This window comes from Chlorocebus sabaeus, chromosome 13, assembly GCF_047675955.1.
Source record: "Chlorocebus sabaeus isolate Y175 chromosome 13, mChlSab1.0.hap1, whole genome shotgun sequence".
Taxonomy (NCBI): Eukaryota; Metazoa; Chordata; class Mammalia; order Primates; family Cercopithecidae; genus Chlorocebus; species Chlorocebus sabaeus.
This window is the reverse complement of record NC_132916.1, coordinates 31,457,588-31,475,594: the sequence shown is the minus strand read 5'-3', so window position 1 is coordinate 31,475,594 and position 18,007 is coordinate 31,457,588. Positions and strand designations below refer to the sequence as shown.

Here is an 18,007-nt window from a genome sequence, read left to right as displayed (position 1 = left end):
GAAGAATATGGAAAGGAAGTTGGAGTGATTATCTATCAGGCTTTACTATAATTGGACTTTGAATTTGACACTGTTTCTTCCCAAGTAACACCAAAAGAAAAAATATATTATGTTCTGAGTTTTTCATTGTTTAATTACTAATGCTACAGATACTTATTTTTATTTTTATGTTTTTTAGAGACAGAATCTCCCTATGTTGCCCAGGCTGGTCTTGAACTCCTAGCCTCAAGCAATCCTCTTATTTCAACCTCCTAAGTAGCTGGGACTACAGGCGTGTGCCACCACACTAGGCTCTGGAAATTCTAGATTAATTGTTTCTCATTGGAGTCTTTATTTATTTATTTTTACATTTATGTTTATTAATTTAGAGACAGGGTCTCACTCTGTCACCCAGGCCAGAGTGCAGTGATGCAATCATAGCTCACTGCAGCCTCAAACTCCTGGGCTGTAGGGATCCTCCCACCTCAGTCTCCCAAGAAGCCAGGACTACAATTGTATACCACCACACCTGCCTAATTTTTCAATTTTTTTGTAAAGGCAGGGTCTCCCTTTGTTGCTCAGGCTGGTCTGGAACTCCTGGCCTCAAGTGATCCTCCCACCTCAGCCTCCCAAAGCACTGAGATTACAGGTGTGAGCCACCACTCCTGGCCTCTCACTGGATTCTAATTAAATTGTTTGTTATCATGAATCCTATAGTACCCATAGAGCTATATTAGGCAGTTTTGGTAAAGTGTATATTAGTGATCTTGTATTGAATTTCTGCTGTGTGAAGAGTAGCATATTGAGTACTACTGGAACATTCAAAACAAAGCAATAAAGAACACAGACCAACCCTCAAGGATCTGATGGTGCTTACAGGTCAGAGGAAATACATGCACATGAAGCCACAGGAGAGCAATTTTCCCATAAGACCGCATGTAAAATTGTAAGGAAGAGACTATATATGTAGGAGAAAGTGCAGCATTAAGAATTCAAAATGTTTCAGAGGGAGCTTCTTGGAAGATGTAATTTTAAAGCTGAGTCCTTATAAGATACAGTAGAAATGAATCAATAGAAACTATTGGACCAAGCACAGTGGCTCACACCTGTAATCCCAGCACTTTAGGAGGCCAAGGCAGGAAGATTGCTTGAGCCCAGGAGTTTGAGACCAGTCTGGGCAACATGTTGAGACTCTGTCTGTACAAAAAAAATTTTTAATTAGCTAGATATGGTGGTACATGCCTGTGGCTCCTTGGGAGGCTGAGCCCAGGGGGTCGACACTGCAGTGAATAGAGACCACGCCACTGCACTCTAGCCTGGGCGACAGAGCAAGACCCTGTCTCAACAAAAAAGGAGAAAGAAAGAAAGAAACTATTGAAGTTTGTTGGGATCAAGAAATTGTCATTCAGCATTACCTGGGAAGTCAGATTTGTTTATTTATTCATTTAATGTGTCTTTTGAGCATCTGCTGTGTGGCAGGCACTGGAAATACAAGTGCTCAGTGAATAAGACATCTTTGCCCCCATGGAGCTCACATCTCAGAGGAGAGGCCAACTGTAAATAAGAAATCACCTGAAGAGATGAACAAGAGAAATAACTGGAAGCAGTAACTGTATAGGAGATAACTCAACAAGGAGAAATGATAGTGAAGGATTGAAGGACTTACTTTAGATTTGATGTTCATGGAAGGCCTGTTTTAGGAAATAACATTTAAGTTGAGATCTGAATGACAAAAAGCAGCCAACTATGTTGGTGGAAAAAAACATTCCAGGAAGAGGAAGCAACTCCTACAAAGGTCTGAGGAAGGAATTGCCTTAATCTGTCCAAGGAATAGAAAGAAGGCCCACTCAGGTGGAGCATGGTGGATGAATAGAAGAGTTTCTGGGGAGGCGGAGGTGGGAGAATCACTTGAGCCAGGAGTTTGAGGCTGCAATAGTTCAATTTCAGAGGGGCAGACAGGTGTTATTAAAATGTATGTAATATAAACATAAAGGTGCTTTGGACACAGGTTCAGCTACATCTAACTAAGGAAAGAAACCTATCATTCTGTTTTAGCTATTACTCTGTTGTAGTTATTACTCTAGGACTGCTCATTCAACAAATGTTGAGTACCTACTATGTGCTAGCAGCCGTGCTAGACAAATCAGGTACGTGGGTCTTGAGGGCTGAGGTAGAGACAAAGGTACAATAGGAGCTAGAACTGGGGCTTTACTAGGGAAGGGTGATAATTGTTTTGTTTTGTTTTGTTTTGAGACAGAGTTTCGCTCTTGTTGCCCAGGCTGCAGTGCAATGGCACAATCTCGGCACACTGCAGCCTCCGCCTCCCGGGTTCAAGCAATTCTCATGCCTCAGCCTCCTGAATAGCTGCGATTACAGGAACTTACCACCACGCCCAGCTAATTTTTGTGTTTTTAGTAGAGATGGGGTTTGACCATGTTGGTCAGGCTGGTCTCTAACTCCTGACCTCAGTGGATCCACCCGCCTCAGCCTCCCAAAGTGCCAGGATTACAGCGTGAGCCACTGCGACCAGCCAGGTGATAATTTTTAAAGGGAGAAATAAGTCAGTGGATATATCTTGAACATTTTTATTGAGGAATTTGGATTTAAAATAGTAAGCAGTAGCAAATAACCATAGGGTCTTATACAGTAAGATCTTTGATAAAGATTATTGTAGAAACTGTGAATAGGATAAATTGGAAGCCAAAGAAATTAGAAGCAGAGAGACCAGCTGGAGGAGCGTTGAAATAAAAACAGGTGTGAAGCAACAGACAAGATTCTTGGCAGTGGAAACAAGTATAGGGCCAGGGCCCAGGAGTTCAGCAGGTATCCTACCTTTCAATTTATTAAGTGATTTACAATTGATGTCTCCTGTTTTATTACTCTCTTACTGTATATTTTGTGGAACTGAGTCAACATCTAGCGTCTTTTAACCTGTTCTTTACATATCACAGTATTTTATTTTGATGCTAAGCCCCTCCAAAACAGCATTTTCACATGAAACTTACTGCATTGCACAAAAATATGGTTTAAAAAGTAATTGATAATAATTAGGAGTATAGGGTATTTGTACAGGTTCATTTCTGTCTCTTTGCAGAAAATAGCATTTCTAGTCTGTCATGAGAGGCCCCAAGCTGAAACAGCCCAGTTTAGCCATTCCTGAATTCTTTAAAAAATTTTTTTACTTTAAATAGAGATGGGGTCCTACCATCTTGCCCAGGCTGCTCTCAAACTCCTGGGTTCAAGGGATCTTCATGCCTCGGCCTCCCAACGTGCTAGGATTACAGGCATGAGCCACTGTGCCCCACCCCCTGAATTCTTAACCTACAGAAATTGTGAGAAGATAAATGTTTATTCTTACTTTAAACCGCTAAATTTGGGGAGATTTTTTTTGCAGCAGTAGATAACTTATGTACACATTCATGCCCTTTGCCATGTCACTGTAATGTCCTCCCACTATGGGCAGGGGGTACTTACCTGTCCTTTAACTCTGGGCCCAATTGCTTTGACCAGTAAGAGGCTCTCTCAGGTTTGTGTCGTCACCATGAGAGAAACATGCCCTGGCTACTCTGCTGGTCCAGGAAGAGTGAGACACACTTGGAGCAGAGCCTCTGCAGCCAACCTGGAGATGTGCAGTGAGAGGCAGAGCTACCAGTCTAGATTAGCTGAATCCCAGCTGATCCAAAGACACTGAACAATAACAAATGACTGTTGTTTGAAGCCCTGAGTTTGGGGGCACCTTTACCAATAGTAAACTGGAGTCAGATGGATTAAGAGATTTGTGGGGAACTGGTGGTCTAGGCCAAGCTTGAGATTAGGGAGCTGGTTTGAAGAGTTTAACTGGAGGCTTCTAGCCTGAGGACCTAAGCTCTACCCTCCAGGGCTAGGAACCATTTAGTAACTGGAATGTCAATCTTCCCCAGGCTGGGGAGGGCAAAGGTTTGGTACTTGGAGTTTCAGGAAAGCCATGTCAAGGGCTGTTCATGAAGCACCTACAGGGGCTTTTTTTTTCCCCCCCTTCAGTTTTGTAGTTTGTGGTGATTTAATTTGCAGGATCACCACAAAGTCATTGCAAAATCTTTACTCCTTCTTTTTGCCAGCACCAACTTTGACCTTTGCAGTCTCCCTGACTGACTTCATTCTGTTCTTGCTCAGCTTTTTTGTTTCTTGAGGTCTTTTTCTTCTCACACAGGCTATATCTTTCAAGTCCATATCTGGGTTCACATTTCTTTGCATAATCCAGTGAGTTGTAAATCATGCCAGAGCCAGTTTTCTTGCCGCCACCAACATGAGCTCTGAATCCAAATACAAATATAACATCCAGTGAGATTTTGTATATTTTGGTGAATTTTTCCCAAATTTCTGCCTCAGGTACTGTTGCCCTCCAAGGATAAAGCACATCAATGACCATTTGTATTTCCACTGAAGTAGTCAGTTGGTCATGAACTTCCTGGTCTGGATAGTTACCATATAGTTCCTGATGATAGTCGATCCTCCAGCAGCCAGAGAGGACTACAGTGTTCATATGTAGACATTACTGTACATGTATGCATACAGAAGCATGGAATAATAGCAATGGAAGATCAGGGCTTTGAGACTGTTGCCATAAAAATGGATGAAGGTGGGCAGGGGAGGTCAACTAGAGAGAGGGAATCAGTGAGTTCAAAGAAGCTAATAGACCCTACCAAAGTAGAAGGGGGTTTATATTGAAAGTTTTATTTTGTAGATTAGAAACAGGAAAAGTGAGGCCGGGCGCAGTCACTCATACCATAATCCCAGCACTTTGGGAGGCCAAGGCAGGTGGATCACCTGAGGTCAGGAGTTTGAGACCTGCCTGGCCTACATGGTGAAGCCCCGTCTCTACTAAAAATACAAAAATTAGCCGGGCGTGGTGATGCGCGCCTGTAATCCCAGCTACTCTGGAGGCTGAGGCGGGAGAATTGCTTGAACCTCAGAGGTCAGGTTGCAGTGAGCTGAGGTCACGCCATTTCACTCCAGCCTGGGTGACAGAGGAAGACAATGTCTCAAAAAAAAAAAAAAAAAAAAAAGGAAAAGTGGTTTTTTTTCTTCCTTGGAGTTAAAAATGTCTCAAGTATATATACATGTAAAAGCTGTTTTTTTAAAAAAGTGTATATTCTGAGAGGTTTAAAAGTAAAACAATGAGTGCTGTATAAAAGCATTAAGATACTCTGAGGTGTATTTCATTGGTCAATTTACTCACAACCTGTCCCTCACATTGTACCCAAGGCATGTATTAATGAGCTAATAAAACATGTCATGTCATGTTTTATTGTTTGCTGGGCATCTGTTCCAGCTTCTATCACTCACAAATAAAGACTTTGAAGATGCTAGTGGTGATAATAAACACCTTTAATTTTATTGGCATCCTTTTTTATAAAGTAACCACAGTCATAAATCGTTTGATGCAAATAAAATATTGAATTTATTCAGATTTAAAGACTATTGAGAGGAGTTTGTTTGTTTTATTTACTTATTTATTTATTTTGAGACAGAGTCTCCCTGTGTTGCCCAGGCTGGAGTGCAGTGGTGCGATCTCCACTCACTGCAACCTCTGCCTCCCAATCTCAAGCAGTTCTCATGCCTCAGCCTCCCGAGTAGCCAAGGTTACAGGCATGCACTACCACACCCGGTAATTTTTGTATTTTCAGTAGAGACAAGGGTTCACCATGTTGGCCAGGCTGGTCTTGAACTCCTGACCTCAAGTGATCCACCCACCTCAGCCTCCCACAGTGCTGGGATTACAGGCATGAGCCACCATGCCCCGCCATGAGAGTAGTTTAAAATGGTTGTTTTAGTTATGAAATGTATCAAACATATAATGTATATGGTAGATATCTACAGTGTGAAGGATAAAAATAAAACAAGGCACCCACAGCCACACTTAAGAAATAGTACTGATGGCCAGGCACAGTGGCTCACGCCTGTAATCCCAGCACTTTGGGAGGCCAAGGCGGGCGGATCTCAAGGTCAGGAGTTCAAGACCAGCCTGGCCAGCATGGTAAAAACCTGTCTCTATTAAAAATACAAAAAAGGCCAGGCACAGGGTCTCACACCTGTAATCCCAGCACTTTGGGAGGCCGAGGCGGGCAGATCACGAGATCAGGAGATCAAGACCATCCTGACTAACACAGTGAAACCCTGTCTCTACTAAAAATACAAAGAACTTAGCCAGGCATGGTGGTGGGCGCCTGTAGTCCCAGCTACTCGGGAGGCTGAGGCAGGAGAATGGTGTGAACCCAGGAGGCGGAGCTTGCAGTGAGCCGAGATCGTGCCACTGCACTCCAGCCTGGGCAACAGAGCAAGACTCTGTCTAAAAAAATAATAATACAAAAAATAAAAATACAAAAATTAGCCAGGTGTGGTGGTGCACGCCTATAATCCCAGTTACTCAGCATGCTGAGGCAGGAGAATCACTTGAACCTGGGAGGCAGAGGTTGCAGTGAGCCAACATCGTACGATTGCACTCCAGTCTGGGCAATAGAGTAAGACTCCAACTCAAAAAAAAAAGAAAGAAAGAAAAAAGAAATAGTACTGGCTGGGGCACGGTGGCTCATGCATGTAATCCCAGCACTTTGGGAGGCCATGGCAGGCAGATCACCTGAGGTCAGGAGTTCGAGACCAGACTGGCTGACATGAAGAAACCCCATCTCTACTAAAAATACAAAAATTAGCCATGTGTCGTGGCAGATGCCTGTAATCCCAGCTAGTCGGGAGGCTAAGGCAGTAGAATCTCTTGAACCCAGAAGGTGGAGGTTGCAGTGAGCCGAGATCGTGCCATTGCACTCCAGTCTGGGCAAAAGAGCAAGACTCCCATCTCAAAAAAAAAAAAGAAAAAGAAAAAGAAATAGTACTATAGGCTGGGTGCAGTGGCTCATGCCTGTAATCCCAGCACTTTGGGAGACCGAGGTTGGCAGATCACCTGAAGCCAGGAGTTCAAGACCAGCCTGGGCAGCATGGCAAAACCCCGTCTCTACCAAAAATACAAAAACTAGCCAGGCATGATGACTGCATACCTGTAGTCCCAGCTACTTTGGAGGCTGAGGCAGGAGGATCACTTGAGCCCAGGAGTCGGAGGTTGTAATGAGCCAAGATTGTGCCATTGCACGCCAGCCTGGGTGACAGACCAAGACTCTGTCTCAAAAAAAAAATAAATAAATAGTACTATATATATATATATGTATTTTTTAATCCACAAAATGTTTTTAAAGGAGATTTAAAAGTAGCAAATATCCTCTTTTGTATAGTGATGAGTATCCCTGCCTGTCTTGTGGGAGACCAGGGTTTGATTCCCTGATGGGAAGCAATTTTTATTTTTTTTGAGACGGAGTTTCGCTCTTGTTGCCCAGGCTGGAGTGTAGTGGCACAATCTCGGCTCACTGCAGCCTCTGCCTCCTGGGTTCAAGAGATTCTCTTGCCTCAGCCTCCCAAGTAGCTGGGATTATAGGCGCTTGCCACCACACCCAGCTAATTTTTTATATTTTTAGTAGAGATGGGGTTTCACCATGTTGGCCAGGCTGGTCTCAAACTCCTGGCCTCAGGTGATCCTCCCACCTCGGCCTTCCAAAGTGCTGGGATTATAGGTTTGAGCCGCCGTACCTGGCCTAGCAATTTTTTTTTCATTAAAAAAATAAAAGTAGCAAATGTTTTGTGAAGTGTACATGTTAGAAATCAAATATAGAAGTATTAAATATGCAAAGTGATAAAGTGAAAGTTGATATAGATATTGAGAAGGCAGAGAAACTGTTGGTGACTAAGAATGCTTAGTTATGTATAGTGGCCCTTTTGATTAAGTAGACCCTCAAATTTAAAGTGGATCTAGTTGGTGAATGTTTTTGTTTGTTAAATGTCTAAATTGAATTTGTACACCATTTGGAGGCACTCTAGGTTACTTACAACTAACACAGCAAAATATCTTAAAAGGCAGTTTATTTGCCTGAGAGATGAAACATCACTATTAGGCATGTAAAGTATTTAATAGAATACCATTCCGATCAAAGGACAAGAGTAAGCCATTCAGAAAATAAAACCCAAGCCTTCAATTATCATATGTCTATAGGCCGGTGAGTCCCAATTTTATCTCCATCCTGGGTCACTGCTGGGCTCTGAAGCTAAATATTTAACTGTTTTCTCAACATCTCCACTTGAAGTTCTCACAGGCATCTCAGACTCAGGACATCTAAGACCACATATATGATCTTTCCCTTCAAAGCCATCCCATTGTTCTTTATTTTCATAAAAAAACATCACCATTCATTCAGATTTTCAAATCAAAAACTTGTGAGTCATCCTTAATACTTCTGCTCCTTGCCAGATTCACCTGGTGCCCGCCTTACTCTTCCGTATCACCACCTTTGCCAGAAACATAACTGGGAGGGAGCAGAGAAGGAATTTGTCTTTGGTGCACTGTCTTTAAAAGTAGACTCTGGGCCCGATGCAGTGGCTCAAGCATGTAATCCCAGCACTTTGGGAGGCCAAGGCAGGCAGATCACTTGGTCAAGAGTTCAAGACCAGCCTGGCCAACATGGTGAAACCCTGCCTTTACTAAAAATACAAAAATTAGCTGAGTGTGGTGGCACACACCTGTAATCCCAGCTACTCGGGAGGCTGAGGCACGAGAATCACTTGAACCTGGGAGGCGGAGGTTGCAGTGAGACGAGATCGTGCCACTACACTCCAGCCTGGGTGACAGAGTGTGACTCTGTCTCAAAACAAACAAACAAACAAACAAAACCAGGCGCAGTGGCTTACACCTGTAATCCCAGCACTTTGGGAGGCCAGGGCAGGCAGATCACTTGAGGTCAGGAGTTTGAGACCAGCCTGGCCAACATGATAAAACCCTGTCTGTACCAAAAATATTTAAAACATTAGCTGGTGGTGGTGGGCACCTGTAATCCAAGCAACTTGAGAGACTGAGGCAGGAGATTCCCTTGAACCCAGGAGACAGAGATTGCAGTGAGCTGAGATCGTGCCCCTGGGCAACAAGACGAGACTCTGTCTCAAAAAAAAAAAAAAAAAAGTAATTAAAAAAAAGGTTGGGCTCGGCTGGGCCAGGCGCGGTGGCTCAAGCCTGTAATCCCAGCACTTTGGGAGGCCGAGGCAGGTGGATCATGAGATCAGGAGTTCATGACCAACCTGACCAATAAGGTGAAACCACGTCTCTACTAAAAATACAGAAAAACGTAACTGGGCGTGGTGGCACGCTCCTGTAATCCCAGCTACTCAGGAGAATCACTTGAACCCCAGAGGCGGAGGTTGCAGTGAGCCGAGATTGCACCACTGCATTCCAGCCTGGGGGACAGAGCAAGATTCCATCTCAAAAAAAAAAAAAGGCTGGAAATTCTTTGACTCTCCTCCTGTTACCTCCCATCCCTCATACTCCTTCTACTTAAACCTTAGTGGACTTGTGAGCCCCTCAACCAATAGAGTCAGTAGAACTGTGTGGCTTCTTAGACTAGGTCGTAAAGGGATCTCTCTGAATGCTCACTACCTTGGAACAGTCCCTCCGTCTGCTCCTTCTTGGAACCCAGCCACCATGCGGTGAGGAGCCACATAGAGACACTATGAGTAGGTGCTCTAATCATCAGTCCCAGTGGCCTAGTTGACATGTGAGTGAATAAGCCATCTTATTGGAAGTGGGTTCCTTGGAACTCAGCTGTTCCATCCTTCAGGCAGTGGAATCATCCCCTGCCCTTTGAATTATTCCCAGCTTTTCTGGTCTTCCCAACTGAAGCCCCAGACATCACAGAGCAGAGAGAAGCTGTCTTCAAAGTACCCCTTTGAAATTCCTGACCCACAGAATCTGTGGGCATAATAAAATGGTTGTTGTGTTATGGCACTATGTTTTGGGTTGGTTTATTATGCAGAAATAGATAACTGGAATATGGATCTTTTCAACAAAATGTAAGGCAATACGTTAACATGATGGTTGTTAAGACCAGGCTATACTATTCCTCCAAACAGTATAAATATGTTTTCAAAACATCAATGATTGAACCCTAAACTGTATAAAGAAGGTAGGTGTATTAGGTCTGCTTAGACTGCTATAAACAACAGAAATTTATTTTCTCACAGTTCTGGGGGCTAGAAGTAAGTCCAAGATGAAGGTTCCAGCCAATTCAGTTTCTAGTGAGAGCCCTCTTCCTGGCTTGCAAATAGCTACTTCCTGCTGTGTCCTCACAAGGGAGAGAAGCTGTGAGCAAGCTCTTTGGTGTCTAAAAATAATTAAAGATGCTGGATAAGGACACTAATCCTATTGGATCGCAGGCCCCACCCTTATGACTTCATCTAAACTTAGTCACTTCTATGCTTCAAAAACAGCCACACTAGAGATTAGGGCTTCAACATATAAATTCTTCAGGGACACATACATTCACATTACAATAGGTAGGAGCACTCCCTCACTCCCCTACCATCAGTGACCCAGGCTACAGCCTGGCTTTACCCCATGCCTGCTCACCCTGGAGTTAGAACCTACCTGCCCTTTTACGCAATCCAAGATACCATCATCTCTTGCCTAAGCTACTCCAAGTAACCTCCTTCTTCACTTCCCTGTATACACTCCTCCCATTCCTTAGTCTGTTCTCCACACTACCAGAAATCTCAAAATGCCAATCTGATGATGCTTTGTCTCCATTTCTACTCCCAGTGACATCCCATTACTCTTAGAAAAAAAGTCCAAAGCTGGCTAGGAGCCATGGCTCATGCCTGTAATCCCAGCACTTTGGGAAGCCAAGGTGGGTGGATCACTTGACCTTATGAGTTTGAGACCAGCCTGGCCAATATGGTGAAACCCCGTCTCTACTAAAAAAAAAAAAAATTAGCTGGGCATGGTGGTGCATGCCTGTAATCCCAGCTACTTGGGAGGCTGAGGCAAGAGAATCGCTTGAACCTGGAAGGTAGAGGTTGCAGTGAGCTGAGATTGCAACACTGCACTACAGCCTGGACAACAGTGAGACTCCATCTCAAAAAAAAAAAAAAAAAAAAAAAAAGTTCAAAATCCTGAAAGTGATCCAAAAAACACTTACACAGCCTGACCTCAGTCTGTCCCTCCAACCTCACCTTGTACTATTCTCACCTTCACTGTCTGCATATCAGCCCTGATATCTGATCCATAGACATCCTCCTCTGTTTGGGCAATCCTTGTAGCCTGGAACACACTTTTCCATCTCCTTCACTATTTACCCCTTATTTATCTTTCCTATGTCAAATCAAGTGTCATGTCCTCAGGGAAGCCGTCTCCAGAAACCCCAGTCTCAGCCAAGTTCTTTTATTCCATGTGGTCATAGAAGTATGTTCATTTTCCCCCGTCAGAAGTATCTCAGTTTATAATTTCTTTGTGTGGTTATCCAATTGTTTGGCTTCCCCATTAGACGGTAATAACTATGAGAACAAGAACTCTCTGGTTTTGCTGATTGGCATGAGTACTTACCTTGCACATAGAAGATAGTCAATCTTTTTTTTTATACTCAGTGAATCTTTAATAAATGAATACATTGAGGAAGAACAAATGGCTAATAAATGAAATGTCTTCTCAAGTTTAAATGAAGTGTCACTTTTTATCTGAAAAGTAAGACAGTAATTCTACTTAATGGCAAGATAGTCTCAAACTTGGCTGGTTAGTATGCAGATCAAAAGAATTTTTCTAGAAAACAATTTGAAAGAATGTTTTAAGAGATTTTTATATATTCAGATCTGTTGACCCCAATAATTCGAATCACAGACTTCACCTATGGTAGCCAGCCACCAAGATCACCCCCAATTAGCCCCACCTCCTTGTATGCCCTGTGCAAACCCTTCCTACATTGTACTAGAGTTGATCTGTGTGACCACTAATATAGAGTAGAAGCAATGGTATGTTACTTCCAAGATTAGATTATAAAATATAGTGAAGAAGGCCAGGCACGGTGGCTCACACTTGTAATCCCAGCACTTTGGGAAGCCGAGGCGGGCAGATCACAAGGTCAGGAGTTCAAGACCAGCCTGACCAACATGGTGATACAAAAATTAGCCAGGTGTGGTGGCGCACACCTGTAATCCCAGCTGTTCAGGAGGCTGAGGCAGGAGAATCGCTTGAACCTGGGAGGCAGAGGTTGCAGTGAGCCCAAGATCACGCCACTGTACTCCAGCCTGGATAACAGAGCAACATTCTGTCTCAAAAAAAAAAAAAAATATATATATATATATATATACACACATACATAAATAAAGAAGAAAACTTCCTTCTTTCTTCCTTTTTGGGTGTGTTCTTATTCTCTTGGATCACTTGCTGTAGGGAAGCCAGCTGCCATGGCAAGTGAGTGGCCTGTGTGGCAAGAACTAAAGCCTACTGCCGACAACCATTTGAGCTTGGAGCAGATTCTTCGACCCCTTCATATGACTGTAGCCCTAGCCAACAGCATAACTGCAACCTCACAAGAAACCATGAGCCAGAACCAGCCAGCTGAGCCATTCCTGGATTCCTGACCCTCAGAAACTGTGAAATAATAAATGTCAGTTGTTTTAAGATGCTAATTTGTTTCGCAGCAATAGATAACTAATATACCATCCTAAGGAAATACTTACATGTTCTAGTAGTTGTTAATGTTGGCATATCTAGACTTCATATAGTATAACCATTTTTTCATCTCGGAGTAAATTCATTAGAATGCTTTCAGCAGCAAAAAAATGGAAAACCCTATTAAATAAACATAAAAGTGAAGGTAGATATTTTCCTCTAACTGAACATGCAGAGGTAGTCAGGCATCCAGGATAGTTTACCATGACAACTCAGTGCTATCGAAGCCCTCTCTGTCTGTGCTCTGCCTTCCTTACTGTTGTCTTCATCATCAGCCTGGGAGCAGTTTGGCTACAATAGCCCTCGGCATGTCCTATCAAGACAGGGCAACATCTAGAGGAAACAACTCCCACTTCTACATGTGTCTTTCCTAGGAGCTCAGTGGTGGAATTCCCTCATATCTCTTAGGCTAGAATTGGATGATATATCCTTTCCTAAGTTAATCATTAGCCGGAGCAGTGAATACCTGAAGAAAATTACGGTTTTATTAGTAAGTAAGGAGAGGAGAGAGAAATGGATCCTGGATGAGCAACTGTCCTGTCCACAATAAGGAGTGATCTTGTTTCACTTTTTGAGCAGCTTACATTGTTCTTGCTTCTCAATTCCTGTTTTACCTTTTACCTCATCCTTGCACACCTAGAACACAGCACTCAACGCATGGTGATGGTTTCGGGATGAAACTGTTCTACTTTGGATCATCAGGCATTACGGAGCAGGCAGCCTAGACCCCTGGCATGCGCAGTTCACAACGGGCTTCACACTCCTGTGAGAATCTGAATGCCCCTGCTGATCTGACAGGAGGTGGAGCTCAGGCAGTAATGCTCGCTAACCCACCGCTCACCTCTTGCTGTGCAGCGCAGTTCCTAAGAGGCCACAGAATTAGTACCAGTTCATGGCCTAGAGGTTGGGGACCCTCACTCTAGACTCTTGGATCTCTTCAATGGATAGTATTAAAGGGCTTGATTTACAAGTTTAAATGCTTTTGGTTGGGGGGAGGGGGGTACATAGATGTCAGTCACTCTTAAATACAATCTACTTTTTTTTTTTTTTTTTTTTTTCCTGAGACAAGGTTTTACTCTGCTGCCCAGGCTAGAGTGCAGTGGCCTGAACATGTCTCACTGCAGCCTTGACCTCCCGGACTCAAGCAATCTCCCCACCTCAGCCTACCATGTGTGGCTGGAACCACAAGCATGTACCACCATGCCCGACTAATTTTTTTTTTTTTTTTTTTTTTTTTTTTTTTTTTTGAGATGGAGTCTCACTCTGTCACTCATCCTGGAGTGCGGTGGCATGATCTCAGCTCACTGCAACCCCCACCTCCCAGGCTCAAGCAATCTTCCCACCTCAGCCTCCCGAGCAGCTGGGACCTCAGGCATATGCCACCATATCTGGCTTGTTTTTTGTATTTTTGGTAGAGACAAAGTTTCACCATGTTGCCCAGGCTGGTCTCAAACTCCTGAGCTCAGGTCCTCTGCCCATCTTGGCCTCCCAAAGTGCCAGGATTATAGGCATGATCCACCATGCCTGACCAATTTTTAAAAAATTTTTTGTAGAGGCTGAGCGTGGTGGTTCGCACCTATAATTCCAGCACTTTGGGAGGCCGAGGTGGGCGGATCATGAGGTCAGGAGTTCGAGACCATCCTGGCCTCTGCTAAAGATACAAAAAATTAGCTGGGTGTGTGGCACGCACCTGTAATCCCAGCTACTCAGGAGGCTGAGGCAGGAGGATCACTTGAACCCAGGATGCAGAGGTTGCAATGAGCTGAGATTGCACCATTGCACTCCAGCCTGGGTGACAGGGTGATACTCCGTCTCAAAAAAAAAAAAAAATTTTTTGTAGAGACAGGGTGTCACTTTGTTGCCCAGGCTGGTGTTTACATTTTAGGCTTAAGCTGTCCTCACACCTTGGCCTCCCAACGTGCTGAGATTACAGGTATGAGCCACCACACCCAGTCTACAACCTGCTTTTAAACCATAAGATATATTAAGTATTGCATATATTCTGTTATGTGCTAAGAAAATGGAATACAATTTTTATACTTCTGAGACTCATCTCTGCCACATACTATGGTCTAATCTTGGTCAAAATACATTCTTGAAATCTCCTTACCTTTTTTTTTTTGAGACAGAATCTTGCTCTGTCACCCAGGCTGGAGTGCAGTGGCACCATCTCAGTTCATTGCAACCTCTGCTTCCCAAGTTCAAGTGATTCTCCTGCTTCAGCCTCCTGAGTAGCTGGGATTACAGGCACTGCCACCATGCCCAGCTAATTTTTTGTATTTTTAGTAGAGATGGGGTTTCACCATTTTGGCCAGGATGGTCTCAAGCTCCTGACCTCAAGTGATCCACCCACCTTGGCCTTCCAAAGTGCTGGGATTACAGGTGTGAGCTACCATGCCCGGCCCTCCTTACCTATTAAATGGGAATAATGATAATTAATATTTCTGAGGGCTGTTGTAATAAAGAACATGAAAGTGTCATCACATAGTTAGCTCCCAGGAGACATTAGATTGCATTCTTTTCCTTGCTTTTTTCTGATTCCCAAATGTGGAGATTTGTTGAAATTTTTCTATACTTGACCTTTTTTAAAATAATAATAATAATGATAAGATATGTAAACTTTTGGCTGTCTAGTTTCTCAAGATAATTGAAAAGGCTAATTCAAAGGAAACATTTAACATGGTGAAATGGGTCATTAGAGAGATCTGGTGTCTCATCCAACCCAAATTTAGGTTGTATTTATAAAGAGAGTGGCCCAGAATATGAATCTGAAGTTGTAAGCGTGAAAACAGGCAACATCTGCATACTTTTTTAAAAAGTACTTTTAACTTCACAGGCAGCTAGCTTCTTTGTTTCCAGCTCTTCTTTTCTGATTATGTGAAAGGTAGCAGTTTGGCTTGGCAGGTTCTTGCTGGGGCTTTGACACCTTCCCAGGCCAATTAGTTCGCCTCTGTTCTGTGACCATGGACCAGACCTTTAATCCTGAGCAGCTACTGTTATAAGTGCAGTTTGGTCTCATGTGAGTAGGTATGTACAAATGTATCACCACCATTAGAAAAGCAACTCAAAGTATCTCTCGCAGCAATAAAGTAGCAGAGCAACATATGTCTGAGCAAAACCACCAGTACCACGATCTCAAGCAAGGATCATCTTGCAAGTTTCCGTTTTTTTTTAACCAGCCTTACTTCAGTAAAAAGGTCATGTGACAGTGAGGCCTACATTTTAAAAAAATTACTGTACTTCTCTCTGATAGTCATTGGACAAGTATCTTGACATCTATCACCTTTCAGGGAAAAAAAAGGAAATCCCATCAAAAGTAAATATTCACTGAATGTATCCTCCTTTTCTATATAATAAACCTTAGTAAAAACTGCACATATGTAAGTCGATGATATAGGTATATCTTTTTTTTTTTTTTTTTTTTGAGACAGAGTCTAGCTCTGTCGCCCAGGCTGGAGTTCAGTGGCGCGGTCTCAGCTCACTACCACCTCCGCCACCCGGCTTCACGCCATTCTCCTTCCTCAGCCTCTGAGTAGCTGGGACTACAGGCGCCAACCACCACGCCCAGCTAATTTTTTTGTATTTTTAGTAGAGACGGGGTTTCACCGAGACCTTGCCAGATGGTCTCGATCTCCTGACTTCGTGATCCACCCTCCTCGGCCTCCCAAAGTGCTGGGATTACAGGTGTGAGCCCCCATGCCAGCCTGATATTGTTATATCTAAATCTCATTTACTCTGACTACATGCATTCATTTCACAATTCTGTATATCTGGTATTTGAAGGTACTGGTTTAGATGTGGTTATCATACTAGTTTCTTGACATTTTACAATTTATATTAACTTTTCCTTTATAATAGAGCATGCTCTCTTAGTATATACACGGCAAGTTGATGGAAATGAATGGAGGAATTTTGTTTCATTAGTAACCAAATTCATAAAAGGTAATAATGTTTAGGGAATAAAATGTCTGATTAACTTAGGAACAGTTAATTTGTGGTCCAATTAACTTATGGTAGTAGATTTCAGGGGACTATAAATTAATTGTTTCTTGGTTAACTGAATTTTCTAATTTTTTTTCAGTGATCGTGTATTACTTTAATTTAAAATGTAGAAATGATGAATAATAAAAAGTCTTAATCACAGTAAGAAATATGTAATGAGCAAAACTGAATCTTTGATTTTAGAGATATTGCAATTATTCTGAAATAGAATTATCTGTACATTCTATATATAGATATCTGTATCTATATAGTTATATCTATATATTGATATATATACATTCTATCCCTGGACTGTGAGCTTCTTGAGGACAGGCTATTTATTAATCTTGATATCTATATTGCTTTGCAGAAAGCCTGAACCATAACAGAACCTTAATAAATGGGTTTTCTTGCAAGAATAAATGAGGATGATATGCAAACCACAGTTAATTGAAAGTCATAAATTTTTTAAAATGTTAATTTAAACATTTGAGACCAAGAAATGTAAAATATTATGCTCATTAGCTTTTTTCTTTCTTTTTTTTTTTTTTTTTTTTTTTTTTTGAGACGGAGTCTCGCTCTGTCGCCCAGGCTGGAGTGCAGTGGCCGGATCTCAGCTCACTGCAAGCTCCGCCTCCCAGGTTCACGCCATTCTCCTGCCTCAGCCTCCCGAGTAGCTGGGACCACAGGCGCCTGCCACCTCGCCCGGCTAGTTTTTTGTATTTTTAGTAGAGACGGGGTTTCACCATGTTAGCCAGGATGGTCTCGATCTCCTGACCTCGTGATCCGCCCGTCTCGGCCTCCCAAAGTGCTGGGATTACAGGCTTGAGCCACCGCGCCCGGCCTTAGCTTTTTTCTTTCTTAACAGCTTTATTGAGGTATATTTTATGTCATAAAATTCACCCATTTCAAGTCTACAATTCAATGATTTTTAGTAACTTTTATCAAGTGATACAATCATCACCATAAATCATTTTTAGAACATTTTCACACACACCCCTATAAGGTCCCTCATGCCCATTTACAGTTCCCACCCCCAGCCCCAGGCAATCACTAATCTATATTTCACATCGATGGAATTATACAAAATATGTGGTCTCTTGTGTCTGGCTTCTTCTACTTAGCATAATGTTTTCGAAGTTCATCCATGGCATAGCATGTGTCAGTAATTCCTTTTTATTGCTGAATAGCATGTCATTATATGGCCATATCTACCCATTAGCTTTTAAAATTTAAAACACACGCATACATCTACTTAATAATGCAACAGATAAACGGGTACTATTCATTTAGCAAATACTTGTTGAAACTTGAATATGGCCTAAGTGATTAAAAAATATAAAAGTGACTAGTACCAGATCTAACCTTCAAGGAAACAAATACATAAGAAATCATACAGTTCAGAGAGAATTAACTGCTGTGTCATAACATAAATAAGATAATATTAGTCTAAAGAGGAAAAGATTTGTGGTAGTA

At 42.5% G+C, this 18,007-nt stretch overlaps 1 protein-coding gene and 1 pseudogene across 3 annotated transcripts in view; one reads left to right on the top strand and one right to left on the bottom strand.

Moving 5' to 3' along the window:
- PDSS2 (decaprenyl diphosphate synthase subunit 2) overlaps positions 1 to 18,007 on the top strand; it is a 298,703-nt gene that overhangs the window by 218,048 nt on the left and 62,648 nt on the right. The window lies entirely within an intron of this gene.
- On the bottom strand, positions 3,984 to 5,940 carry LOC140713151 (small ribosomal subunit protein eS24 pseudogene; annotated as a pseudogene).